Here is a 27,598-nt window from a genome sequence, read left to right on the forward strand (position 1 = left end):
TCCATATACTGTTCCATTTATCCTTATGCCAATACCATCCTGACTTGATTATTGTAGCTTTATAGGCCTTAAAACCAAGTAGTGTAATTCTCCCAACTTTTAACCTCTTTTTCTGTTTTGCTATCCTAGACTCTTTTCATTTCCATATGAAGTTTAGAATCAGCTAGTCAATTTCCACAGCAAAGCCAATTGGGATTTTGCCCATTATAGAAGGTTGAAAGGTGTCCCCCCCCCCCACCGTGAGATATGCCTATGTCCTAATCCCCCAAACTGAGAATGTTACGTCATTTGGAAAAAAAGGGGTTTTGTAGATGTAGTTAATGATCTTGAGATGAGGTCATCCCAAGTAATTCAGGTGTGTTCTAAATCCAGTGGCAAGTGTCTGGTGAGATAGACCTACAGAAGAGAAAACACACAACACACAGAAGATAAGACGATGTGAAAACGGAGGCAGAGGTGGGAGGCCAGATGCCAAGGGTGATGTGGCCAGAAGCCAAGGAAGCCAAGGAAACCAGAGAAGGAAGGAAACAGCCTCCAAAAGCTGGAAGAGGCAAGGAAGGATTCTACTCTAGAGCCACTAGAGGGAGTGAAGCCCCACTGACACGGTGATTTTGTACTTCTGGCCTCCAGGACTGAGAGAGAATAAATTTCTTGTTTTAGCCACAAACTTGTGGTAATTTATTGCAGCAGCTATAGGAAACAAATACGTCCATTATCAACTTGAAGAAGTTTCTTTTCTTTCCTGTTTTTTTTTTTCCCAAGAATGGGTGTTGGATTTTGTCAAAGGTATTTTCTGCATCAATTGAAAATATTTTTTCCTGCTATTTTTAAGGTTGTCATATCTATGTAAACACTCTGCTCACATGGTATTGATTTTAGCCCAGTCATAGCTGTTACCCCTGGTAACATCTGTTCCTGAAAGTGCTGGGTCCTAACATGCTGTATCAAATTGTAAATATGTCAGCATGAATCTTCTTGCTTTATATTTGCTAAAGACAGTTTAAGAAGTCATTGAAGAGAGTCTGAAGAATAAGCCTGTATCTCAAAATGCTTACAAAAATAAAACAGATCATGGAATTTATGCTGAGTGCTTCTCTATAACTGGGACCACACTCGTAACCCATGGGTCCAGTTTGGCCTTGAGAGATACTTCATTTGGCCTCCACACCATTTCCAAAATTAGGAAATTTTATATTTAAAGGCCAGATACCAAGCTTGTCCTGAATTATAGAGATTTGGCAATAGTGCCCTGAATTCCAACATGGCGGCAATTGGCTTGAGCTGTACAGCATCTGCCCCTTGCACAAAGAATGTTCTTTTCACTTTTCTACAATCTCATTCCTCATTGTTTTAAACTTCATAGAGATTGGAGTTTGCAATCTCTGCTCCAGAACCTTTGTTGGGGCACACTGTCATCCAAAGGCACGGGTCATTGAGGGAAGGCTTAGGGAAAAGGAGGGTATTACAGTTACCAAGTCAACATATAGATGTTTGAAGAACTTTGTGGGAATAACTTAAAAAAGGATTTTCATACAATTCATTACCAATAAGGGAGTCTGGTTAACTGACTTATGGATAAACACGGCACAAAGAAAACACTAAGAAAATCAAAATTAAAACCCTAAACCACACAAAGTAAAACAGCTCACCTGCAACCAAAGAAAGAAGTACCTTGTAATGTAACATAATGTATAATGTAAAATGTGAGAAGTGATGGGAAAGCAAAGAAACCAGAGATTCCACTAATGTGATATATGTCTACAACCTTCCACCCCTCTCCCCACAAGACATACTGAGGAAAAAGATGATCAGACCAAATTTTGAGAATCTTCACAAATGTCCTCCAATTGGGAAAGAAGTCGGTGGCATCCCCATAAAACGTCTAGGAATCTTTATGAGCCACTGTTGGATTTTTGCTGGAAGCAGGAAAGTTCGCCACCTTCTGGGGTACTATGTTAAACTGGGCAAATGAACTGAAGTTCACAGGCATGGGCTACTCCTTGCCTGGCTTGAAGGAGGGCTGGTGAGGATTTAAGGAATTTCAGAAGTGATGGCTGACTTCTCCCAGCAAGCTCTATGCTCCATTTCAAGCTGAGTTCTTCAATCCCCCATTGCCCTTCCTCTCATCCTTAAACCCTCGGGTGGCAGAAAGGGTAGATAGCAACAACACTCAACCCTGAAACTGAAGCTCAGGTTAGAAAAGACCAACACATCTCAGGTGAAGAGAAAAGTGCACCAGGAATTCACTCCCAGCATATGAGTGCAAATACACGGTCTGGTATCAACTTTTAAGGATAAACAAGATAAGAGATAGTGACATAGCTATTATGCAAACATGCTATAACATGGGAGTGGGAAGAAAGGAAAATAGCCTGTAAAAGACAAGAAACTAAGGCTGGAAGAAAACATAACTCATGAGCAGAAATTTGTATTCTTTATATGTGTTTCACACTACAGGAAAAAAAAAGAATACAGAAAGAACAGCTAAGGAGAGTATAAGATGAGAATGTGATGAAAAGGGAAATTGCATAGCTAAGAAAATTGAGGTTTAAAACCATGATTTTAAAATCCAGGAAACGAGAAAAATAAGTGAACAGAATATCTTGAGAGAATCAGAGTACGTGCAAATCACAAGAAGATGGATGCGGAAGGACAAAAATCAAGTATAAGAACAACTGGTGACTCTGTAGTAAAAAATCCAACCGATGAAAGATAAACTTACTCAGATGTATAATATGAATGGGATGCTATACTAAGAAAAGGAGAATGGAATCCATAAACTGAAAGATCACACTATATACTGGGAGGGGAATGCTGATAGAGAATAATTGCCACTGAGACATAGCCCAGATAGGGATCTGGTTTTAATGATTAAAAAAAAAAAAAAATACTCTTCAGGCATTCAAGTAGAAAAATCAGATTACCTCCCAGGGAGAAAATCACAAGGATTCAGATCTCTCCACAAAAATCTGGTGTCAAAAATCAATGAAGCGATTGCCATTTTGTTCTGCTAGGTTTGAAGAAAGGTGTGAATCCAAAATATTTACCCTGCTCAGTTTTTATGTGTAGAGCTAAAAAGCAGATAAAACCTTAAGGTATTCTATAAACCTTCCTTAAGGAAACTACTTGGAAAAGAGGGCAGGCCATTAAGAAATAAAAATAGGGAATTTAGGAATGCATACATTATGATGAATATTGAATTCGTTCAAATACAGAATTAAGACTGAACATCTGGGAGCATAAGGTGGGCCAATAAGAACTTGTGAATGTTCTAAGAGCCAATAAGCCAAGAGTAATGCAAGCAGTGGAAACTGGAAGATTGCGATGAAGGTGGGTAGAATTGTAAGATGCGCTTAACCTCTATCTCAAAGCTAGGAGATTGTCTGAAATCTGCAGTGAACTCTTCATGCCTTTCATTTTGCTTCACGTTTATAGGCCTCTTTTAGGAATGTATATCGTGTAGGAAAGAAAGCAACTGCTGGAGATTTGCTTCCGTTTCTTTTTCTTAAATTCAAATAGCACTGAATATTTTTGAATTACTTAAAGCGTACATAGTAGGATTCCAGAACCATACAATCATTTCCGTCTAATCTTTCTGTGCCTTAGGATCCTCATGTGAAAGACGGGAGTAGAAGTGCGTCTCCCAGGGTAGTCACGAGGACTACTTTATTTACCTGCGAAGCGCTTAGAACCGTGCCTGGCTCACAATTAGTGGTCACAGTTAGGCTGCCATTATTTCAACACTGCACGGATAGGAGGTAAGTGAATCCGGCTTAGTGCAGCGTTCTCCTAGCATCTGTCGTGTTTCTCGTTTATGATTTGGCTCGGGGCGGCTCATCCTGGTGGTGACTTAAGTGAACAGTCTTCGATACCGTACGGGGCTTCGGGCTGGTTCGGGTCTACCTGCGCCAGCTCTGCACCTGGGCGACCTTGGCTTAGCCCACACGGATGACTCAATCGGCCAGGCGTCTGGGAGCCTGTCCTCTTCCTCCGCCCAGGCCGCCGACCCCCTGGCTCCCCAGCGGGGCCTCCTCCTGCCACGTGACGCCCCCGCCAGGGGCCCCAGCGCCCTCCTCGCCGACGCGCCGTTCCGGCTCCCGGGCTCCGCCTGTGCGCGGCCTCCTCGGCGCAGCCATCCTCGCGGCTGCCGAGGGCGGCAAAGCCCACGGCATCTGCCATTTGTCATTCAGCCCGTCGGTACCGCCCCGAGCCTTGATTTAGACACGTCTGGGGCGTATTCTGGCCTCACTCTCCTGGCGGACGGACGGACGAACGGACGGGGCGGCTCTCCTCCCAGCCCGGCGGACCGCGGGCCTTGGCGCGCGGGGTGCTTCCCCGGGTCGCCGTCATGGCCGCGGAGGCGGCGCGCCCGAGCTGCCTCGCCTGAGTTCCGGGGGGCTCTTGACCCCGCAGGGTAGGTGGTTGGGGTGCTCGTGGCCCGGCTCGGTGGCGGTGGGGCCCGCTGCGGGCCTGGGGGGCGGCGGGGTGGCGGCATTGCCGCGGAGCGAGGACCGTCCTGGGCTCCGTGCCGCGCTGGGGAGGGTGTGCCGGTGCCGACGCGCCGCGTACGTGACGGGGTCCGGGGCTCCTCGGGACGAAGTGTGAAACTCCGACAAATTGTCACCGGCCAAGCCAAGTTGACTTGAACAAAACATTCTTTCAGCTGGCCGTTTTTAATGCCGCTTTTTGAAGCATTTGTGTATATTTGGTATGCAGTAAATAGACTCGACTTTTGAAACCTGGCACGCTAACCTTGCCAAAAGGCCAAAAAGGAAAAAAAGAAAAGAAAAGAGAAGAAAAAAGTCTCTTAAAAGTAGTAACGTGACTAAACATGAAACGTCTGCATTCATGTTCATTATGGAAAATGTGATTCGTTTTATCCTTCAATATTACGGACTCTGTCAGATATACCCTTAAAACTGTTTAAGAGTGGGGGCTCCTAAAAATTTACTACATTGGGATAACTGATAATGCAACTTTGGTTATTTAGTCCCAGCATTAAACTTTAAGGACGGTGGTGGGGATTTTTACTTCTTAATAAATATACTTCTGTAATTTTGACTTTTTCCCCCCAACAAACGTGTTACTTTTATGTTTTAGGAAACCAATAAAAATTAAAAATAGAAGCACTCAGCTTAGGTCCTCCTTCTTCCAGGAATCCTTCCCTAACCCCTCCCTCCCCAGGCAGGATCGGAGGCCCCTCCTGTGAGCTTTCTGGGGCCTCACTGAGGTCCGGGTCCCTTATGTCCTCCCCACCCCCCTGTGTATTAACCCATCAGTCTCGCTCGGAGTCCAGTGGATACATAGCACATGGTAAGTGATTAGTACTGTTTTATGACCGAAGGAAGAGATAAAACGGTCTGATGTTTTAAAGTTTTGGCTCTAAAATTACATAGTGGCATATTTATATACACTCAGATAAAAAAACACGTATTTAAAAGTTAAGGATCTAGAAAAGTTGCCCCTGTCCGATGTCTGCGTTACACATCCTGAACGGTCCCACCCCTAGGTGTTTATCCTCTAGAGCGATGTTTTTCAAAGTTGGAAGCCCATTTTAGTGAGTCGTGAAATCAGTTAAGTGGATAATGATCAGAATTTGTAAAACACGAATTAACACAGAATAGAAAATAACAGACTATGTCTCAGGTCATCGGGTATTTGCTTCATGAAACTCACCCCCCCCCCTCAGTTTTATACACACACAGATGTGTGTCATGATGTAAAACGTCATTCCTTAGTATGAGTCATGGTCAAAAAAGTTTGAAAGCCACTGCCCTAGATAAATTTTCATACATATACACAAGCAGACATGTATGAGGTTTACTATGGTGTTGTTTGTAATACTCCAAAGCTGGATGCCTTGTTGTCTATCTGAAGGAGAACAGTAAATTATATTCATAAAATGGAACCTACCCAGAACAGTGGTGAATGAAGTAGTTTTGTGTTTCAACATAAATGTGTCTCAATAATGTTGAGCCAACCCAAAAAACAAAACAAAACAGCAGATAAAAAAACCCTCAGGTTGTTGAAGAGGATATCATTCAGTATTCTATGAGAAATTCAGAACCTGGTGAAATAAAGCTGTTGTTTAGAGATTCATATATAGGCATGAAAAGTAAGGAGTAGTTGTGAATAAATTGATACCCTAAAAGTCAAGCTGGTGGTTTTCTCCTGGGGGGATCAAGGCAGAAGGGGGGGGGGGATTGAGAAGGGACATACTGAGGACTTTTGGATGCTGGACATGCTTTATCTCCTGACCTGGGCAATGGTTACATCAGTGTTTGCTTTATTACTCTTTGTTAAATGATATATGTAATGTCTCCGTATTACAAAGTATCCCCCCAAATCTATTAAAATATGGGTGTTGCGAAATGAAGCCTGAATCCAGGGCTCTAGTCTATTCATATTTCCTAGCTTTTCTTTAAAAAGGGAAAAGTTGTGATCAGGGATAGGTATCTAGGGAATTTACACAATATCCGTAATGTTTTATTTCATAACTTGTAGGGTGGATACATCCATGTTCATTGAATTGTTTATATGCTTTTATATTTAATTTTTTTAAATAGAAGAAAAATAAAATTCATAGATAACATTTTGAACATTTGGTGTGTTTGCTTTCCGAAAAGTGACTGTTAGGTATTTTTTTATAAAATTGAAATTATATTTTATACAGTAACATAAGCTAAAATCAAGTTCTTTTATGAAAAATTTAAATACTAAAAAGTATATAAAAAACCTAACGGACCTTCACGGACCCTCATCGAGGATTTTTAAATGTTAACATGCTGTCCTGTGCGCTTCAACAGTTTCAATTCCTCCGTCACTTTAGGCCACATTCCAAGTGCTCAATAGTTACATATGACTAGTGGCTATTATATTTTACTGTATTATTTTATATTATACTGTATTATATTATATAACAAAACACTTCCATCATTGCAGCAATTTCTGTTGGAAAACCTTGTTCAAGGTGCAAATCCTTTGTTGGTTATGTAAACCGCAGACCATCTTTTCTTTGTGTTTTCGTGTCTTAAGATATTCTCCTCCATTAGGGAAATGTACTTAGAAGTTTTTTCTAAGTTTTAAAGTTTCTGTTCTTTTACACAATTAGTTCTTTAACTTACCTGCCTTGCAGCTGTATAGATATGTATTTTTTAAATTTATGTTGTGAGATCAGGACGAATTCATTCTCTTTTTTCTGTGTGGAGTGGCAGTGAACCCCACACCAGTACGAGCTCTATCATACACATCTTCCCAGATATGCTTGGACTCATTTCTGGGCTCTTCACTCTGGTCATGGATTTGTCTCCACGAATACTACACATTTTTTTATTTACTGTTGCTTTCTACGTACTCTATTTTTTCAATTCTAAGAATTAAAAATTTTTTCATTAGGATTTTTTTTCCCTTCCCCATGAGTTTTTTAGAAGTATGCTCTAGTTCTAAATGTGGAAGGTTTTGTGAGTTATCCTTTTGTTATTGATATCTAACTTGCACTGTAGTCAGCAAATGAGGGCTCTATGTTACCCATTCTTTGAAATTTGAGAATTGCTTTGTGGCCTCATGGTTAGTTGTTCAACTGCGCCTTGAATGATTGAGAAGAATATGTACTCAGACTTTTGGGGCAAGGTAGGTATAAAAACATAAATACACGTGCGCGCACACACACGCATGTGTCTTAGATCAAGCACAAGAATTGTGATGTTCAAATCATTTTAACCTTACTAGTTTTTTGGTTTGTTTGATCTATCAACGACTGAGATAGGTGTAATAAAAATATCACAGTAAAATAATGAATTTTCTCATTTCTTCTTGTAATTCTGTCACTTTGTAAAAGTTGAAAGTACAGTACATACGAGTTTGGAATTGCTGTATTTTGAAATCTGTGGATTGGACCTTTTGTCATTCTACAGTGATGCCCTATGCCTCCCCACCAAATGCCTATTACCTTAAAATCAATTTTTAGAATACTCTAGTTACACCTTTTCAGTTAACATTTGTTTAGAAGATCTCTTTAGCACAGATGAAATCTGATTTTTTTTTTTCCCTGTTCTGCTCTGACAATCTTTGTCTTTTAATGGAGCTCTCAGTCCAATTAGATAAAGTATAATTAATGATATATTTAGGATTAAAGCTAACGTTCTGTTTTATGGTTGTTTTTATTGTTTTCTTTGTGGTTTTTTTTCTCTTTGCCACCTTTTGGATTTTTTCATACTCTGTTTTCTTCCCTTTTAACTAGTATGAAAATGTTTTATTTTAGTAGTTTAAAATTTTTTAATGTACAGCTTAATCTAAAGTTTATTAATTCTACTTGCAAATAATTCAAGAAACCTAGGTTGCTTTGACACCAGTTAATTACATGTTCTCATCTGGAGTTTTAGTTAACACCTTGTTTTTTTTCCTTCTATAAATTCGACATCGTGATTTTTTTTCTTTTTATGCATCCTTTGTCATTCCTTCTTGCATCTCACGTCTTTCTTTGTCAAATATGTTTCAGAAGCTTGTTTATTAAAGGAATGTTGGCAGTGAACTTTATCTGAAAATATCTTTCACACTTTTGAATGATGGATTCGTCTGGTATGCAGTTCCAGGTTGACAGTTTCTTCTCAGTCTTTTGGACGTATCATTTCATTGACTTCTGCTTTCAATGTTACCATTAGTTCTAATAACTTATTTGTTGTTAATCTTTGTTTTTGTTTTTTTGTTTGTTTTTGGGGTTTTTTTGCCTGCTTTAAGATCTTATCTTTTATCTTGTGGTCTACAGTTTTATGACAGTGTATCTAGGTGTGGACATTTCGTTTATCCTGGATTGATTGTTTCCTGTCTCTAAGGTTGGGCTTTCATCAGTTCCCAAAAGTTTCTTCTTTTTTCTTTCCGTGTAGTTTTCCCTCCATTTTTTTTCCTATTCTTTCTTTCAAGACTCTGCTTACACTTTGGTTAGACTTGCTCAGTCTATCCATTTCTTTTAATCTATCTTTTATATATATTATATATTTCTTGTTCATGTTGAATTCTAGATAATTTCTTCAGGTCTTTATTTTGACTTTTGTCCAGTTTTGTTTTCTCCAAAATGAGCTATAATTTATGTATAGTAAAAGCACAAAAATAAAGTGTATGGCTTTACGAAATTTACATATGTGTATGCCTGTATGATCACCACTCGGATAAAGATAGAACACATTTTCATCCCTGTAAAAGTTCCCTCCTGTGTCTTCCACACAGTGGAGCCACTCCTCTCCATCAGTCAACTCCTGTCCTGACTTCTATCACTATGAATTATTTTCAGGTGTTCTTGAACTTCATATAAATGGAATCCTATAATGTTTGTGTGTGTTTCCTTTTGTTCACAGGATATTTTTGACATTTGTCCAGGTTGCATGTATAGGTAATTTTTTGTTGTTGGCTTTATAGCAAAGGGTGGTAAACTATGACCTGTGGGCCAACAACATATTTTGGTATATAAAATTTTGTTGAACATAAATATGTCCATGTATCAGGGTTGAGTAGTTAAAACAGAGACCGTATGACTTACGAAGACTAAACTATTTACTGTTTAGCCCTTTGCAGAAAAAGTTTGGTGACCCCTCTTCCATAGTATTGCATTATGCGTGTGGGACTGCAGTTCATTTATCTATTCTTTTGTTGATGACCATTTGATTTGTTTTCAGTTTTTGGTCATTCTAAGTCCCATTTCTGCAGATGTTCTTGAAATTGCTGCTGGCAGACATATATTCCTATTTTATGGATATATACCAAAGTGCTAAATTGATGGTTTTAGGGTAAGTTGATTGCATTCCCATGAATATTAATAATGTTGAACTATCTTTTCATATTTATCGGCCATTGAGATTTCTTTTGTGAAGTGCTATTCAAATCTTTTGCCTACTTTTTTTAGTGGGTTATCTTTTGTTCATGATTTTAGTTCTTTATATATTCTGGATGAGAAATCTTTATCAGGTATATGTTTGCAAGTATTTTCTACCTGTCTAAAGTTTGCATACTTATTCTTTTAATTGTTGCCTTTGGATGAGCAGACTTAACTGTTATGAAGTCTAGTGATGTTTCTTGTACCCTTCCCACAGATTTTTTTTTTTTTTTTTTTTTTTACCCATGCTCATTTTTGCCTACCCTCAAGGTCCTAAATACATTTTCCTGTGATTTCCTCCAGAAACTATAGTTCAGTCCTCACAGTTGGGTCTTTGATTTATCGCCAGTTGATTTTTGTGTATGGTATGAGATGAGGAATATCAAGGTTTCCCATATGGACATTCAATTGCTCTATGCATTTATTGAAAAACCCTCTCATGGGACACCTGAGTGACTCAGTTGGTTAAGCATCCAACTCTCAATTTCAGCTCAGGTCATGATCCCAGGGATGTGGGATTGAGCCCTGGCTTGTGTTGGGCTCTATGCTGAGCATGGAGCCTGCTTAAGATTCCCCCCACCCCTACCCCCCACCATCCCCTGCTTAATGCTCTGTCTCTCTCTCTCTCTCTCTCTCAACAAAAAAACAAAATACCTTTCTTTTTCCATTGACTTGCAGTCATCCCTTTGTTGTAAATGAATGATCATAGGGGTGCCTGGGTGGTTCAGTCAGTTGAGTGTCCCACTCTTGATTTTGGCTCTGGTCATGATCTCAGGGTCCCAGCATGGAGTGTGGAGCTTGCTTAAGATTCTCTATTTCCCTCTCCCTCTGCCCCCTCCCCTGCTTCTGTTCTCTCTCCCCAAAAGTAAATTAACTAATTAAATTCAAAAATTAAAAAAATGAATGATCATACATTTGGATGTGTTTTTGAACTCTGTTCTGTTCTATTTGGACTATATCAGTTCTTCTGTCAGTATCATACTTTCTTAATTATTGTAGTTTATAGTAAGTCTTGACATAAAGTAGTGTAAACCCTCCACAATTTTTTTTCTTTTTAAGGATTTTTTGGATATTTAAGTGTTATTCATTTCTCTATAAATTTTGGAATCAGCTTGTCAACATCTATTTAAAAAAAAAAAAAAAAGGCTACCAGACTTTTGACTGGGATTGCATTGCCTCTACAGAATAATTTTAGAAGAATGACATCTTAAGGGAATCTTCCAATATATGAACATGGTATATCTCTCTATTGAATAAGTTTTTCAGGTACTCTTAGCATTGTCTTGTTTTTTTAGTGTAAGGGACTTATATATTATTAAACTTAATTTCTAGGCGTTTGAGGTTTTTTTGGATGCTGTTGTAAATGGTCTCTTTTTTTCAATTTTGTTTCCAGTCCTCTTGCTAGTATCTAGAAATACAGTTGATTTTTGTATTTTGAGCTTGTATTCTATAATTTCACTAAATGCACTTTTCAGTTCTGGTAGTTTCTAGGTTGTTGGAGATTTCCTAAATGCACAATCATGTCATCTGCAAAAAAAGAAAAAGTTTCACTTTGCCTTCTTTTTTTTTTTTTTTTTTAATTTATTTTGAGAGAGAGAGAGCATGCAAGCAGGGCAGGGGCAGAGAGAGAGGGAGAGAGAGAATCCCAAAGAGGCTCCATCCACAGTGCCAGTGCAAAGCCTGACTTGGGGCTTGAATTCATAAACTGTGAGACCATGACCTGAGCCAAAACTAAGAGTTGGATGCTTAACCAACTGAGCCACCCAGGCTCCTCTAACTTTGTCTTTCTAATCTCTATTACTTTTTTATTTTTGTTGCCTTATTGCACTGGCTGGGAATAGCAGAATAGTATTTAACAAAAGTGTTAAAATAGACAGCCTTGGGGCTCCTGAGTGGTTCAGTTGATTAAGCATCTGACTCTTGATTTTGGCTCAGGTCATGATCTCACAGTCATAATAAGACTGAGCCCTGAGTCAGCCTCCATGCCCAGCATGGAGCTTAAGATTCTCTCTTTCCCTCTGTCCCTGCCCCACTCGTGCTCACTCTCGCTCTCTGTCTCTCTCAAAAAACAACAACAATAACAACAACAAAAGTACCCTTGCTTTCCCCTGATCTTAAAGGAGGATACCTCAGTTCTTCACTATTAAGGTTATGACACTTAAAGGGGTGCCTGGGTGGCTCAGTTGGTGAAACGTCGACTCTTGATTTTGGCTCAGGTCATGGTCTTGCAGTTTGTGAGTTCGAGCCCTGCATCAGGCTCCACAACACTGAAGATGCAGAGTCTGCTTGGGATTCTCTCCCCTCCCCTCTCTCTCCCCCACCCTCTTTGCCCCTCACCACCCCTCACCTGCTCTCTCCCCCCTCTCTCTTGCACATGTGCACACACACGCTGTCTCAAAATTTTAAAAGATATTTAGTATACTTTTTTTTTAATAGATGCCTTTTACCAGATTGAGGAAACTTTCTTTTATTCCTGGTTTACTGACATTTGTTTTCACAAATGGGTATTGAACTTTTAAATCTTTTATTTATAAAATGCTTTTAGATTTATAGAATATTTGCAAAGACAGTATAGAGTGTTCCTGTATACCCTTCACCTAGCTTCCTCTAATGTTAACATCTTACATAACCATGATACATTTACCAAAGTTAAGAAATTAACATTGGTGCAATACTATTAACTGAATGACATATTTTATTCAGATTTCCCCAGTTTTTCCACCAGTGTCCTTTTTCTGTTCCATGATCTGATCCATATACCACATGGCATTTAGTTATCAAGTCTTTCTAGTCTGCTCCAATCTGTGAAAACATTTTAGTCTTTCAGACATTGCCACTTTTGTATTTTATACAGTGTCCCTCATTTTGGGTTTGTCCAGTGTAGTCTCACAATTGGACTGAGGTTATGGACTTTGGGGAAAGAATACCAGAGGAATGTTGTGCTCTTTTTTGCATCATATCTGGGGGCACGGGATCTCCACATCAACATGTTAATCACATAGTTTAGGCAGTGTTTGCCAGGTTTCTCCATTGTAACACATTACTACTTTTCACTTCTTATACTTTATTTTGTTTAAGGAAGTCTGCACTCAAAGGGATGAGAGGGAAAAGTATCAAATGATTTGTGGATATGTTAAAACTACCATGGTAATTAATAAATGTTTTGAAGTTGTGCAAATGTGCTATTTCTCAAAGTGTAGCCCACTAATTTTAGCATTCAACTGATCTTGCCTGCAGCAGTTATTATTGTGGTATTCTAATGATGATTTTCCATTTCCTTCCTTCTTTCTTTTTAAATGTTTGTTTTGAGAGAGAGCAAGCACACACACAAGCAGGGGAGGGGCAGAGGGAGAGAGAAAACCCCAAGTAGGCCCCACACTGTCAGCACAGAGCCCAATGTGGGGCTCGATCTTACAAATGATAGATTATGACCTCCACCAAAATCAAGAGTCAGATGCTCAACCAAACTGAGCCACCCAGGGGCCCCCTCCATTTCTTTCGTTCTTTCTACACTTATTAACTGGCATTTTCTGACTCTGGAGCTAGACTGCCTGGGTTCAATTCCTAGTTCTGCCTCTCCCTTTTTATATAGTGTAATCTTTGACAGTTACTTCTCTATATTTGGATTTTCTCACTATACGGTGTGGATAACAAGTGTCTACCATAGAAGGTTGTGGAGAGGATTAAGAGAGCTAATACATAGAAAGGGCTAACAATTATGCTTAGCCCCTAGGAAGCACCCATTTCTTTGTTCCTTAATGTGGTAGGTTATTCTCATTTTAATTATTTTAACAATTGTATAAATTATTAAATTGTCATGTACTGTTGGGTAAATCTTACATATATTTCTGTGATCTGGATTAACTTTTTAAATTTTTTTCATGTAATATTCATGACTCATAGTGGCTTTTTTTTTTTTTTTTGCCATGGCAAAAGACAATGAATGATAGAGTCCTTAAAAAAAAATTACACAAGAGCTTAGCAACTGAAGTGGCAATATTCCCAACTTTCTAGAGTGATTTATATCAGAGTCTTCTGTAGAGACAGAGATAGCTCTTGCAAATGAGTCTTTTAAAATATTGAACTGAGCAAATTCGAAACTTGGCATGTATTGTAAAAGAATGGTCACTCAACAGGAAGGAAAAAATTATAGCCCTTTTGCATGTTTCACCATGAACACTGTATTATTGTAGAGGTTTCAATATTTGGAATTTTTTAAATGATTCATTTGCTAGCAGTATGTATGGGCACTTTCTATGTGCCTGGAAATACGTTTTGCTGCTTTTGGATACTTCTTTGCTCTTATAAGCCAGTCAGTCATTTAAAAGTTGAAGGCAAGCCTACTTGAATATTCAGGGAAACTCAATGTTCGTTTTTTTAAAGTTCATAAAATTGAACTCTAATATTTTTCCTGGTCCCCCCCGCCCCTTTCCTGTCAGCATCTTGAGTTAGGCCCTTATCATTCTATGCTATTTTTCCCTGTATTGAGATTTTCCTTCCCTTCCTTTCCTGTACAGTGACCACTGGGGTTGGTTCCTGAAAAGAACCCTTCTGTGACATTCCAGGACTTGAGAAAACAGGTCCTTGACTTCTTAGCCTGACTGGTCCTTTTCTGTCTAGTCCCAGCTTGCTTTCCTAGCCTTGTAGTCTTTCTCCTTAGATTTAGTCCAGTGGCACAGTTAGTCATTAGTTAGTCAACTAATTAGAACCTGAAGTCACTGTATTGTTTTTGAGGCTATGCTTTTTTTATTCATGCCATTTCCTCTGCTTTAAGTGGATTTTCCAAAAATTTTCCAGGCTCTGTTGAGAGGATACTCACTCCACAATCCTCCTAGCTGGATAGGAACCCTGTAATTTGTAATCTATAGCCCTTGTTAAATTCTTACCTTTCATCACCAATCTTTATATCTAAATGTCATTTCCAGTTGGTCGGGTTCTTAGAGATAGAGTTCCAGTACCTACCATGATACTTTGCATACAAAGAGCTATTGCTAAATAGCTACCACTCTTAAATACCTACTATAATTGTGCTACAATTTTGCAAAGTAAGTATTATTGTCTCTGTTTTAAATTGTGAAGAAACTCAGTATCAAAGAGATTAAGAAACTTGCCTAATGCTGTATAGTTAGTAAGTGGCAAAACTGGTTTGTCTGATTCAAAAGCTCTTGCTATTTCTTTTATGACATACTACCTTGGTACTAAAAATAGTTAAAATTATTAAATAGGTGTATTTATGGAAAAACACTACTAAAATTGCTTCACATAGATTGCCAATATGCTACGTAGAGTCTTCACTTCAGTAACTAAGGTAGCTGCTATGGACTACCTGATACACTGCTACTTTCTTCAGATTTTTCTTCTCTAAGTTTTTATTGATACTAATGGATAAGGTTGATTTTGACTTTTTTGGGGGTCAGTGAAACAGAGACCTAAGCACAATTTGCTTGGTCTTTGTTTTTAAGTAGATAGTTTTGCATTTGCCTAGTAACATTTACTAGGCAACTGATAAGGTAAAAATAGTCTGGTTATCTTTTATGAAGTACTTTTTCTCTTTGTACTGAGGTATTAAATACATAGGGGTAAAGCATAGAAAGCATGTCCATGTTAAATATACAGCTTGGTGAATTTTCTGTATGTATACCTGTATAGCCACTAGATCAAGAAAGACCATGTTACATCCATCCAGAAAGAGAAAATTTCCATGCTCCTCCCACCTAGTACCTCCCCTAGAGGTACTGATTTCCGTTTCTACAGATTAGTTTTGTCTATTGTTGGATTGTAAGGGTAGCCAGATAATATGCATTCCTTTGTCTGACTTCTTTCATAATAGCCTATTTTTTGAAATTCATCCATATTAATGCATGTGTATATATTTTTTCTCATATTTTTCTAAAACATTCCATTGTATCAACATACCATAGTATATTCATTCTGTTAATAGATGTTTGAGTTATCTTCTAATTTTGGCTACTACAAATAAAACTGCTATGGGCACAGGGCCAGTACAGGTCGAGTGGGCATGGCATGCCAACAGGTGCCATGGTAAGGGTCTCAGCAGCCATGCTGTTTTCGACTATGATGTTGGGGAAGCCCCGTGTGGGTAGGGACATGGAGACGTACCTGCTCAAGGTGTGGGCATGGTTGCGGGGGCCACATGCCATTGGCTGGGCATTTGTGACCCCAGCTGGGACAGGAGACAACCTACGGAAGAAGAACCTAGAATCTGGAGAATGGTCATCTGGGCTGGACCACCACAAAGCCAAGGCCATGTGACCCATCTTCCTCATCAGGCATTCCCACAACCATGTGAATGCCTCCCTGGAAAAGACCACACACTAACGTCCCTGGGTCATGAACAAGCTGAACTAACTGGGCTCCAACTTGCAAGCTTGGGGTTGAAGTTTAATAAAATTGTCTATTTGTCCATGACCCATGCAAAAGAAACCACCAATATGGTAAGCAAATATCTGCCAGGCATCTGCAAGGTCAGCACAGACCTACTAAGGGTCTGCCCATCAAGCCCGACCTGCCTGTGTTCCACTGGAACACAGTGTATTACAAAGATAGAGCCCAGATCAAGACCGCCTTCCAGAACTACAACCACTGGGCAGATGCCAAGCAGCAGGAGGACAGTTAGGAGATCTTCATCTGCCGTGCCAACATCGTCTGCTACATGGTACTGGGCAGGATAGTTCCCTCCAGAAGGCTGGCTCCACCTCTTTCTCAGCAATGGCAGCATCGCCCACCTGGTAGTCCTGCGTGATGGCCAATGCTACTCAGGACCCTCGGGGACACGGGGTTCATGCCTCTGGATGAGATCTACTGCTCCTGAGGGCTGCCTAAAGGACCTGCTCTTCTTCACCCCCAGCCTGGCTCCAGCGGGTGCCACCAAAAGCACAGCTCCTTCCCGTCTTCTCTCCACAGGCTGCACAGCACAGTTAACACTGCATTTCTCAAGGAGGAGAATGAAAAATATGAACACCTAAAGAATCTAAAATGTGGCATTTCAGTCCATACTTCAGGCCCAGGATGGAAAAAGGAGTCGTTCTGAGCAGAGCATCCTGATTGCTATCTCGGGATTTTCTGCATTGTCTACCAGGAGGAGGCCTCACCAACGCTGTCTGTGGGGACCACAGGCAGTCCTCATGGGGGCCTTTGATCATGACCACAGTTGGCCATGTAAGCCCCTTGAGGCTTGTCAGCAACACCCATCAGGCACGAGGGGCTCTGAGGAAGAGGGGCTGCCAGTGCTTCTATTCAGAACTTCTTGTCATACATTCTTCTCATTTCTTAAAACCTTTTTGTCACTTCAATATTTGTCAACTAAAGATTCTCTTCATCTGGGCTCTTGCTTTGATAACCAGTTTGTCAGTCCAGAGTCCTGTACCTCTGATGCTGTTGGATCTGGACTCAACTGGGGCCTTAGGCCTTTTCCTGCACCCACGAGCACCTTGGCAGGTGAGGGAGGTGACTGGATGGTGATAGTACCATGCAGGTCCTGTTTCAATAAAATACTCGACAGCTCAGTCTGCCTCTGGCTGTTAATACTCTATGCTTGCAGGTTAAACTATTTAGACATGATGTGTCCATCGCAAATATTCTGTTAACTTAAGAGAAACTATAATTTCTATGAAGTGGTCATGAACATTTTCTGCACAATCAGTGCAACTAATTGGGACATTTGATCCATTTCTCTGTCAACTTTGGAATTAACTACAGAATAAAATTTTACTGAGAAAAAAAAGCTGCCATGAATAGTCATACACGATCTTTTAGTGACATTTGCAGTGTTTTGTTTGGGAATATATCTAAAACTAGGATTTTAAAGTCATGGGGTAGCCATGTGTTTAGTTTCAATAAATTCTGCCAGGTCAACCATCGGTGAGTGAGTAAATCTAAGAGTTGTAACAGTTCCACATTTTCAGCAGGACTTGATATTGTTCCTTTTCATTTTAAGCCCTCTGGTGGATGTGAGGTGGTATCTCATCGTTTTCTTTTCCATTCCCTCATTGTTAATAATGTCGAGCACCCTTTCAAATGTTTCAGATAATTTGGATTCCTTTTTTTAGGCAGTACTTTTTCATGTCTTCTGCATATTTTTATTGGGTTGTTTGTCATCTTATTGATTTGTAGGAATTCCTTATATTCTGGATAAGAGTCCTTTGTTGAATATGTGTATTACACATAGCTTCTCAGTCTGTGACTTTATTGTTTTCTCTTTTAATGATGTCTTTTGACAAGCAGAATTTCTTAAATCCAGTTTATAATTTTTTTGAATACTGTGTTTTGTGTCCTGTTTAAGAAATCTTTGCCTACTCCACAGTCATGAAGATACTAATTATCCTTCACATTTAGATCTGTGTTCCATTCTGTGATTTATCTCAATAGTTTTTGTATGATGTGAGATAAGAATCTAGGTTACTTTTTGTTTTTCATTATAGAAATCCACGTGCTCTAGAATCATTTTTTGAAAAGAATTTCCTTCATTGAATTGCAGTGGTGAAAACCTAGTTTCCATCCACTTGTGTGGGTCCATTTCTAAACTGTTTTTTACCATTGTTCTTTTTGTCTGCCTCATGGTTAAAGATGGCTAGCCAAGCTCTATCATGTCAGTATTCCAGCCAAGAAGGAGGGGAAAATAAGAGTATGCTCCTTCTCAGAGTATGCTATTTTCAGAATTTGCATGTAACAGTTAAAATGCCTACATCTTGTTTGTCAGTAATATGACAACTCTTATCTTCAAGGAACATTGGGAAATGTCCTTATTCTGGGTGCCCTTGTGTCCTTTTAAAATTCAGAGATTATATCACAAAGGAAGAGGGGAGGAATGGATATCAGGAAACATTTGTAGTCTTTGCCATAACTTCTGTTTGGAGCACTTTGTGGGTGTGTTTAATAAACATTTTATTTGATTACCTACCCCTCATAGGAACCTCATAAGCGTGCAGATGTCACAGCCCTGTGATAGAAAACTCTCCCAGAACTACTTAACAAGAAGTATACCGAGTAGTAATAGAATCAGCTGCTTTCTAGTGAGACACATGTCCATGTCTTGTTAAAGTTCATCTCAAATCACCCAGTATTTCTTTATGTGGTATTGGTGCCATCAAAACAGCTGGAAGGGAATAAAAGCCTAAATCAGGAAAGTCTAAAGAAAGAGATGGCTTAGTAGGTCTGATAATAGTGTGGACTATGGTGGGAGGGAGACCAGTGAAACATCTGTGGGTCTTCTAAATGTCCCCTTATACTTTACATTTTGGAAAAGAAAACGTAGAGGTCTAGGTTCCAGTTTTATTTGTTTTGATTTTCTTGTTGGCTGCCATTAGTGCAGTTAGTTGGTATAGATTTTTCATTTCAAAGGATTTATTTAGTATTTCTAGACCTTGAAACAAAAGGTCTCTGATGGTTTGGGCCAGCCCAGTGTTAAATGTCCTTCCCTTTTCATGTCCTTCCCTGGGAGAGATACTTGGAAATATCCAAGAAGGGTAGATGTGTTAGTCTGCTTGACTAGTCTGCCATAACAAAATGGTACAGACTGGGTTGGATTAAACAACAGATTTACTTACAGTTCTGGAGTCTAGAAGTCCAAGATCAAAGTGCCAGCAATTTTGTTTTCTGGTAAGGCTTCTTTTCCTGGCTTATAGATTGCCGCTGCCTTGCTGTGTCATCACACAGCCTCTCCTCTGTCATGTGTGGAGAGAGGGTAGTCTCTGATGTCTCTTTCTCTTCTTGTAAGGACACAAGTCCCATTCTTATTCAATCTTAGTTACTTCATTTTTAAAGGCCCTGTCACCAAATACAATCATGTTGAAGATGAGGGCTTCAACATAAGAATTTTGGAGGGACACAGTTCAACCTATAACGTTATGCTCTCTAGCCCCCTTAAATTGATGTCCTTCTTGCATGCAAAATACATTCATCCCATCTCAACAGGTCCAAGAGTCTTAACCCGTCCCAGCATCAACTCAGAATTCTACATTCCAAAGTCTTACCTGAATATCATGGGGCACCTGGCTGGTTCAGTCAGTAGAGCCTGTGACTCTTGATCTTGGGGTCGTAAGTTTGAGCCCCACATTGGGTGTGGAGCCTACTTAAAAATCCTCTAAATTAGGTATGTATGAGACTCAAGGTATGATTCATCTTGAAGCAGAATCCCTCTCCAGCAGTGAACCTGTGAAACTAAACTGGTTAGGTGGTTCCGAAATACAGTGGTGAGATGGAAATAGGATAGATATTCGCATTCCAAAAGGGAGAAAGCAGAAAGGTCACGGGAATGTTGGACCCCAAAGAAGACTAACATCTAGCCAGGCAAACTCTATTTGATTTTAAGGCTTAAGAATAATCCTCTTTGGCTGAGAGATCTGCCCTCTGGCCTGGTAGCCCTAGGCAATGGCTCCACCCCTGAGGCACTGGGTGGGGGCAGCCTGACCCACCGAAACCAGGGATGGGAGCACCACCCTCTGAAACGAAGGGAGGAAGCAGCCTTTCTCTCTCTAGTGGGAGTAGAAGTGAGGATGTCTAAACTGCCCTGGGGTTCTTTCCTTTTCATGAGAAATAAAACATGTTTGCAGCCAAATAGTTCAATGCCTAGTCCTGTTCAATCTCGGAAGTCCAAAAGCCTTCCTTTATTTCATCCTAACTGTATTCTGTTTGGGCCAAACTGTCTGTGTCTCTGTTGGTTAATCCCATCTCTATTCCTGGTTTCTGTTGATCAGGCTGACTAATAATTCCAAGGATAATCTCCTCATGGAGCTATTGTCCAGCCACACCCTTGGTGTTTTCTCCTGGACATACTTTCTCATTTTTTGCAATATGGATAGGCTGAGAATTTTTCCAGATCTTCAAGTTTTCTCTTTCTCTCTCTCTCTTTCACTTAATGATTCCTTCAATTTATCTCTCTTCTTGCATTCTACTAAAGCAATAAGGATAACCCAGGCCACACTCTATAGTTCGATTCGATATCTCTTCAGCTAAGGGACACCTGAATTACTCAGGTCATGATCTCATGGATTCGTGAGTTTGGGCTCTACACTGATAAGTGTGGAGGGTGCTTGGGGTTGTCTCTCTCCCCCGCTCTCTACCCCTCTCGCACTCACTTGCTCTCTCTTTCAAATAAACTTAAAAGAAAAATCTCTTTAGCTAAACATCCGTGACTTACAAGCTCTTCCTTCCACTGAACCCTAGAACAGCTGGTTCTTTACCAGTTTATAGGCAGGATCATCTTTTCTCTATTTCCAATAGCACATTCTCATTTACATCTGAGTTCTCATCAGTCACTTTGACTTCCTATTTCTTCAAGGCAGTCTTGGCTTTTTCTAGAATGCACCTCAAAACTCATCCAGCCTCTACTCAGTTCCAAAGCTGCTTCCACATTTTTAGGCATTTGTTACAGCAGCATTCCATTTCACGGTACCAAACATGTATCTGTAGTTTGGACTGCTATAGCAGAACGCCATACTGGGTGGCTTAAACAACACAAGGGTGTTTTCTCACAGTTCTGGAAACTAGAAGTCCAAGATCAAGGTGCCAGCAAATTCAGTTTCCGCAGAGGCCTCACTTCCTGGCTTGCAGATGGCTGCCTTCTTGCTGTGTCCTCACATGGCCTTCCCTCTGTGCGTGCGTGTGTGTGTGTGTGTGCGCGCGCGCGTACACACCTCACTTGTATATATACCTGATACATATAAGGGTAGGATGGGGCAGTTAAATGTAGTAGACTATCCCATCTAGAAAAAGGTAACATAGGCACACTGGAATTACTGGTCCATAGCAATTCTGAAATCCCTCATGATGGATATTGGGACACCCTGGAGGAACAAAATTTGCTGGCCTGATTTTATCTTCTTGTTCATTGTTTTCATGAGGCTCTGGTTTTTTCCTCTGAGTAGTTCTTCCTTTTCTCTTCCTTGGCTCCGTATGAAATGGAGAGTGGAGGATTTGCTCTGCTTGGAACTGAGCAACCCTTTCTTCCCACTGCTTCCATATAGAAGGAGCCAAAGGGTCATTTTCAGACTATAGCTGATAGACTGGTTCTCTTTGGCAGCACAATTCTCTCCAAAATCTAAAAGATTTCTGTTTGTTTGTTCTATATGCTGGTAATTACATCTGTGTTTTTTTTTTTTTCTTTTGTTGTGGTACCTGGTTCTCAGCTCTGCTGCATTGATTTGATTTCTCACCTGTATAGTTCTTTCTAGACCAAAAGAAAGTTATTTGAGGACTGACTGACTTCTATGGGAAAACCATACCCTTAATCTGATCTTTTTCCTCGTCTTATCCAACTAAAATGATTTAATGAACATGTTAATCTGTCCTTTCCCTGAGGCAGTTTAATTTTTTTTTTTTAATGTTTTCCTGAGCCTATGACCTTCATTCAATGTCTCTGTTAGTATGGGAAGTAGTTAGTCCATATAACATTGCAAATTGAAAATGTCTGGAATCTCTCTTACTTTTCACTTATTATTGAAAACTGGATAGTCCTTTTCTCAGCTTATCCCTTGAATACTTGCCATATGCAGCCAAAAATAATGAATTCACACTTCAAGTGTTCCGTTTTCTTCTCTCTTTTAGAGCTGCAAGTTTATTAGGTAATATGTCTTGTGAGGTACTGGGAGTATTATAATTTATAATAGGAGTATTATAAAATACTAGTATTATAATTTATACTAGGGGTGTTGTAAATACTTTGTCATTGTATAAATATAATACTTGTCTTTCCAGCCCTTAAGATTAATTTTCTCACTGCTTCCTGACCACTAAATATATTTTAAGTTTTTGCTAGAGAAGCATCCTACTTCTGGTACCAATTTCTAGTTAGGATGGGTTAAACTTACACTGTGCTGACAAGCTGTCCCCAAACCTCAGTGGCTTTAGTGAAGAACAGATGATTTCTTCTCCTGTTAAAAATCCATTGTGGATTTCTGGGAGACTCTGCCCTATACACTCAGGCTAAGGACTGTGGGTGCACCTCCATCTTGTATGCTTTATGGAACACCTGACCTTCTTGATTGTCATGGAGGAAAAGAGAATATTAAATGGTCTTGTACCAGTAACTAACTGTTTAATTCACGGTCTAGAACTATTTACGTGGCTGTGCCTAACTATAAGGAGGTAGAGAAGTTAAAGCAGAAATATTAGAAGGAATTGTATCATATATCTGAATAGTTAAAAGTTATAAGTTAAGCTAATAATTAACTGTAAAACATATAGTATATCATTCTTGGGCACATTTATCTTCTGTGACCTGGAAAACTAGATTTGAATGTGGAATTTTTGGAGTCTTGAGGTTTCTTCACCTCGAGAACATGGCAGCGTAGGAATGCTGGCCCATTTTCCCTTCTCTTCATGTTTCAGGCCCAATTCTGCACGATGGAGGGCACACGTCGAACCTATGTCCACACCCTTGCAGATAGCTACCCATTGGCCACTTCTTGGAGCCTAGGGCTGAATACACAGTGGCACAATCTATCCTCATAAACACAGGTCTAGGAAAGAGGCTTTCACAGTCCCTGCTAGCAGGGTTGGAGTTCTTTGGACAAGAAATCCCTTTGTTCCAGGAACCTACGGCATGGTCTAGGAGGGGGAGTCTGGGCCTGAGTGGATATGTCCCCTTAGACCCTTGGCCTTCTTGCTCTCGAGGCAAGGGTTTACTGGGAACCCCTCATGTCCAACTTTAAGGGCAATACTGAGCAAGTGTAATGTCTATGTGCTTAGAAAAAGAATAGGATATGGGTGAGCATACAAATCTGTATCCTACCTCACGCTTACTGAATTCGCTTCTTAGATAGAGCTATGGAGGGAAGATGCTGTAGTCACCAAAGTTGAGTATCCTGTGTTAACAACTGTGATTCTATTATAAAGTCCAATTATGATATATAAATCAGTTTCTTGCATGTTTGCTCATAGCAAATTTGCCTCAACCCCACGGTGTCTGACTTGATGGAAATATCGGGGTATGGCACACTTCTGAGTGATGCTCTTTCTTACCTTGTTACCATGTAATAGGAACGACTGGGAAGCTGTGAGATCTAACCATCATGAAGGCCAGGCAGCCTGGGGTGCAAAATCTAGGTGATGAGGTCAAATGCTGGCTCTGATACTTTTCAGGTGTCTGATATTGAGAAAGGTTTCTGTTTCAATGTTTTCTTATTTGTACAAAGGGAATAGAACTACCTATTTTCAATAAAATAAAATAATATATACCAAGTGATCTACAGAAAATATTCATAGATCAAGCAAAATTCTTTCTCAATGAAAAATGATTTAAAACAATGAGGTATGTTGGAGCGTAAGTCTGAGATTTAATGCAGGGAAGATGACCTAACAGAAGAAGGAGGTGGGGTCCCTGGAAGATGAAGTCCTTAGTCTAATATCATGAAAAGAGAGCTTTGGGGCAGCTCTGGGCTCTTGCTTATCTCTAAAGGAAGATATGTCTTTACTATCTCAACCTAGTAATCTCTCTTGAGCTTCAGTGCCCTGATTTTTAAAATGAGGATAATAAGAATTGCTTTGATGACCTTGATAAGGATCTTTTGATAGAGTGGTGGAGATCAGAGCCAGGGGAATGGGTTGGAAAGTGAATAGGTGAGGAAATGGGGATTATCTACTTTTTAAATCTTCTTCAGAAATTTGAGAAAGATAGTCTGGGAATATAGTGGGAGCTGGAGGGCAGTGCAAGGTTAATGAAAGTTTTGTTTATTATAGGTTGAGAAATACCAGATCATGGTTGTATCTTGGGGAGCAGTATCTCTAGTAGAAAGGGAGAAAATGACAATGCGAAAGAAGTTTTGAATGGAAAAGTGAGATTGCTCTGGTGCTAGAAGGGAAGTTTGTAGCGTTAGCATTGAAAAGATGAAATGCTCTCTCCAGTAGCTTTTTTTTTTCTTCCCTCAGTGGAGCATGAAGTGGGGGTGTTAGCAGAGACATATGTGTATGTGCAAGTGTCGGGAGTGAAAACACCAACTGGAAGATAACGGGCAGGGAAGAGTTCTGGAGTTGTAGCCGGGCTTTAGAACTCTGGAGTTGACAGAGTGAGTGAAGTCACTCTCCTTGTTTGTGAGAACCCTCCATCTCCATCTCTACTGCAGTAGCTTTTCCACTCTATTGTTTCTGTGCATTTTTAGTATCCCCTGAGGCCCTCTCCAGTCACACTGATGCCTACCTGGGCTGTCCAGATTAGCAGCAAGATACCATTTGATTACAGAATTGCATAGGTTTTAAGTAGTCTATCCCTATTTTTCCCCCTAGATGTGAGATTCTGCAAGAGGTTTTTACGAGATGACTGTATTATCTTCATCTCCATATAAGGTCCTTGCAACGGATTGAGTGTTTATGTCCCCCAAAATTCATATGTTGAAATCTTAACCCCAATGTGATATTTAAAGGTGGGGCTTTGGGGAGGTAATTAGACGATGAAGGCAGAGCCTTCACAAATGAAATCAGTGCCCTTATAAGAAGAGACCAAAGAGCTAGCTAGTTTGCTCTTTTTTCCACCATCTGAGAATACGGTGAGCAGTTGGTAGTCTATGAAGAGGATTTTCACCAGAGCCCATCCATGCGGCACCATGGTCTAGGACTTCCAGCCTCCAGAACTGAGAGAAATAAATATTTACTGTTTAAGCCATCAAGTCCATGGTACTTTGTTACCTGAGCTAAGAATGGCATGGTTAGTTTTTTGCATCCTAGAATTTTTAAAACTTTAGGTTAATAAGTTACATCATATTTCTAGCTGGTAAATGAAGTTTAAAGGAAAGTGCCCACTGTATTCTCTGATGCAGGGTCCTACCTTCCAGTGAAGGTCTTGACTCCCTTTCCGTGTCAGAGTCCAGGTTTCTAGAAACCAGAAACTCTGGTGGAGTAGAGCTAACCTGACGTTGTCTTTGTGCTTATGATGTGCTCATCAAAGGCTTTTCTTGGATGTTTGTGTATAGCTATTTACAAACCTACTTGTACAGGTATAGTCTCTATCCATTAAGAATTTAACAATTTTAGAAAAACAGTGAATATGAATATAAATGTTATTGCTCTGGTGACATGCAAGCAAAATAGATGTAATATTTCACTCAATTTTGTGGAATGTTTTAGAATGAAAAACCATACAAATATTGTGCTTATACTGTGTCTGCCAATGTAAGCGTGTTTAGCAACAGTGAGTAAAAGGGACATTAGTGCTTAGGAGTAATTACTGTTGCCAAGACTTACTAGGAAAATTTTCATTGTTCATCATAGAAATTAATGGTAACACAAAATGCCTTTATTTCATCATCCTAGATTTCTTTGAGGGACCCTGTAGCCTAGATGCTAAAAGTCTGGACTCGGGTGTCCAGATCAGCTGTTTGCTAATTGTGTGACCTTGGGCAAATTACTAAAACTTTTGGTGCCTGAGTTTTCCTATGGGCCCAAAAGGGATAATATGGTACATCCCTCATAGGGTTATTAGGAGGATTAAATGAGAAAATGGTTAAAATGCCAAGATCATGCTATGGTAAGCACTCAGGTTCCTGGTTAGAAAATATTATAATATACTCTAAAAAAAAAAAAAAGAAAAAAGAAAATGTTATATACTTTCTATAATAAATAGATAGCTCCATTAGGCAGAAAATCAATAAAGACATAGTTGAACATAATATCCCATCAGTCAACTAGATGTAATTGACATCTTTAGATCACTTTATCCACAACAATAGAGTGTATATTCTTCTCAAGCTCACATAGAACATTCACTAAGACCACATTCTGGACCATAAAACACAACAAATTTAAAAGAAAACAGGTCATACATTGTTTGCTCTCAAGCCACCATGGAATTTAACTTAGAAATCAATAACATAAAGACAAGTAGGAAATTTCAAATTAGAGGTTATACAACACAATTTAATTTTTTTTAGTGGTTTCTTTTCTTTTTTTTTTTTTTTGTATATAATTGTCAATTTGGCTTCCATACAACAGCGAGTGCTTATCCCAACAAGTGCCCTGCTCAGTGTCCATCACCCACCTTCTCCTCTCCCCCACCCCCCATCAACCCTCAGTTTTTTCCCTGTATTTAAGAGTCTCTTATGGTTTGCCTTATACAACACAATTTATAAATAATAGGTCAAAAAAGTATATCCGTAGAAAATTTAAAATACTTTGAGCTAAATGAAAACATGACATCAAAATGTCAGATGCAGAGACAGTGTTGCTTAAAGGAAAATGTATAGTACTGAATGCATATATAGAAAAGAAGAAAGTCCTGACCTCAATAATCTAAATTTCCATGTTAGGAAACCAGAAAAAAAGGAGAGCAAACTAAATCTGAAGTAAACAAAAGTAAAGCAGTAATGAGAATTAGAGCAGGAAAAAGGGTGCCTATCTGGCTTGGTCTGTGGAGCATGCAAGTCTTGATCTTGGGGTTATGGGTTCGAGTCCCATGTTGGGTATAGAAATTACTTTAAAAAATCATTAAAAAACAGAGGGGCGCCTGGGTGGCTTAGTAGGTTAAGCGTCCAACTTCAGCTCAGGTTATGATCTCACGGTTCATGAGTTTGAGCCCTGCATCAGGCTCTGTGCTGACAGCTCAGAGCCTGGAGCCTGCTCTGGATTCTTTGTCTCCCTCTCTCTCTCTGCCCCTCTCCCACTTGTGCTCTCTCTCTCTCTCTCACAAATAAATAAAATTTTTTTTAACTTTAAAAAGCAGAAATCAGTGAAATTGAAAAGAAGATATATATCAGAGAAAAGTAATGAAACCAAAATCTAGTTCTT

The 27,598-nt window shown here is 39.6% G+C and overlaps 1 pseudogene; it reads left to right on the forward strand.

Annotated features, from left to right (window-relative positions):
• Positions 1–4,421: 4,421 nt before the first annotated feature.
• LOC128315492 (serine/threonine-protein phosphatase PGAM5, mitochondrial-like) lies at positions 4,422–27,490 on the forward strand (annotated as a pseudogene).
• Positions 27,491–27,598: the final 108 nt, after the last annotated feature.

The sequence above is a fragment of the Acinonyx jubatus genome, chromosome B2 (genome assembly GCF_027475565.1).
Source record: "Acinonyx jubatus isolate Ajub_Pintada_27869175 chromosome B2, VMU_Ajub_asm_v1.0, whole genome shotgun sequence".
Lineage (NCBI taxonomy): Eukaryota > Metazoa > Chordata > Mammalia > Carnivora > Felidae > Acinonyx > Acinonyx jubatus.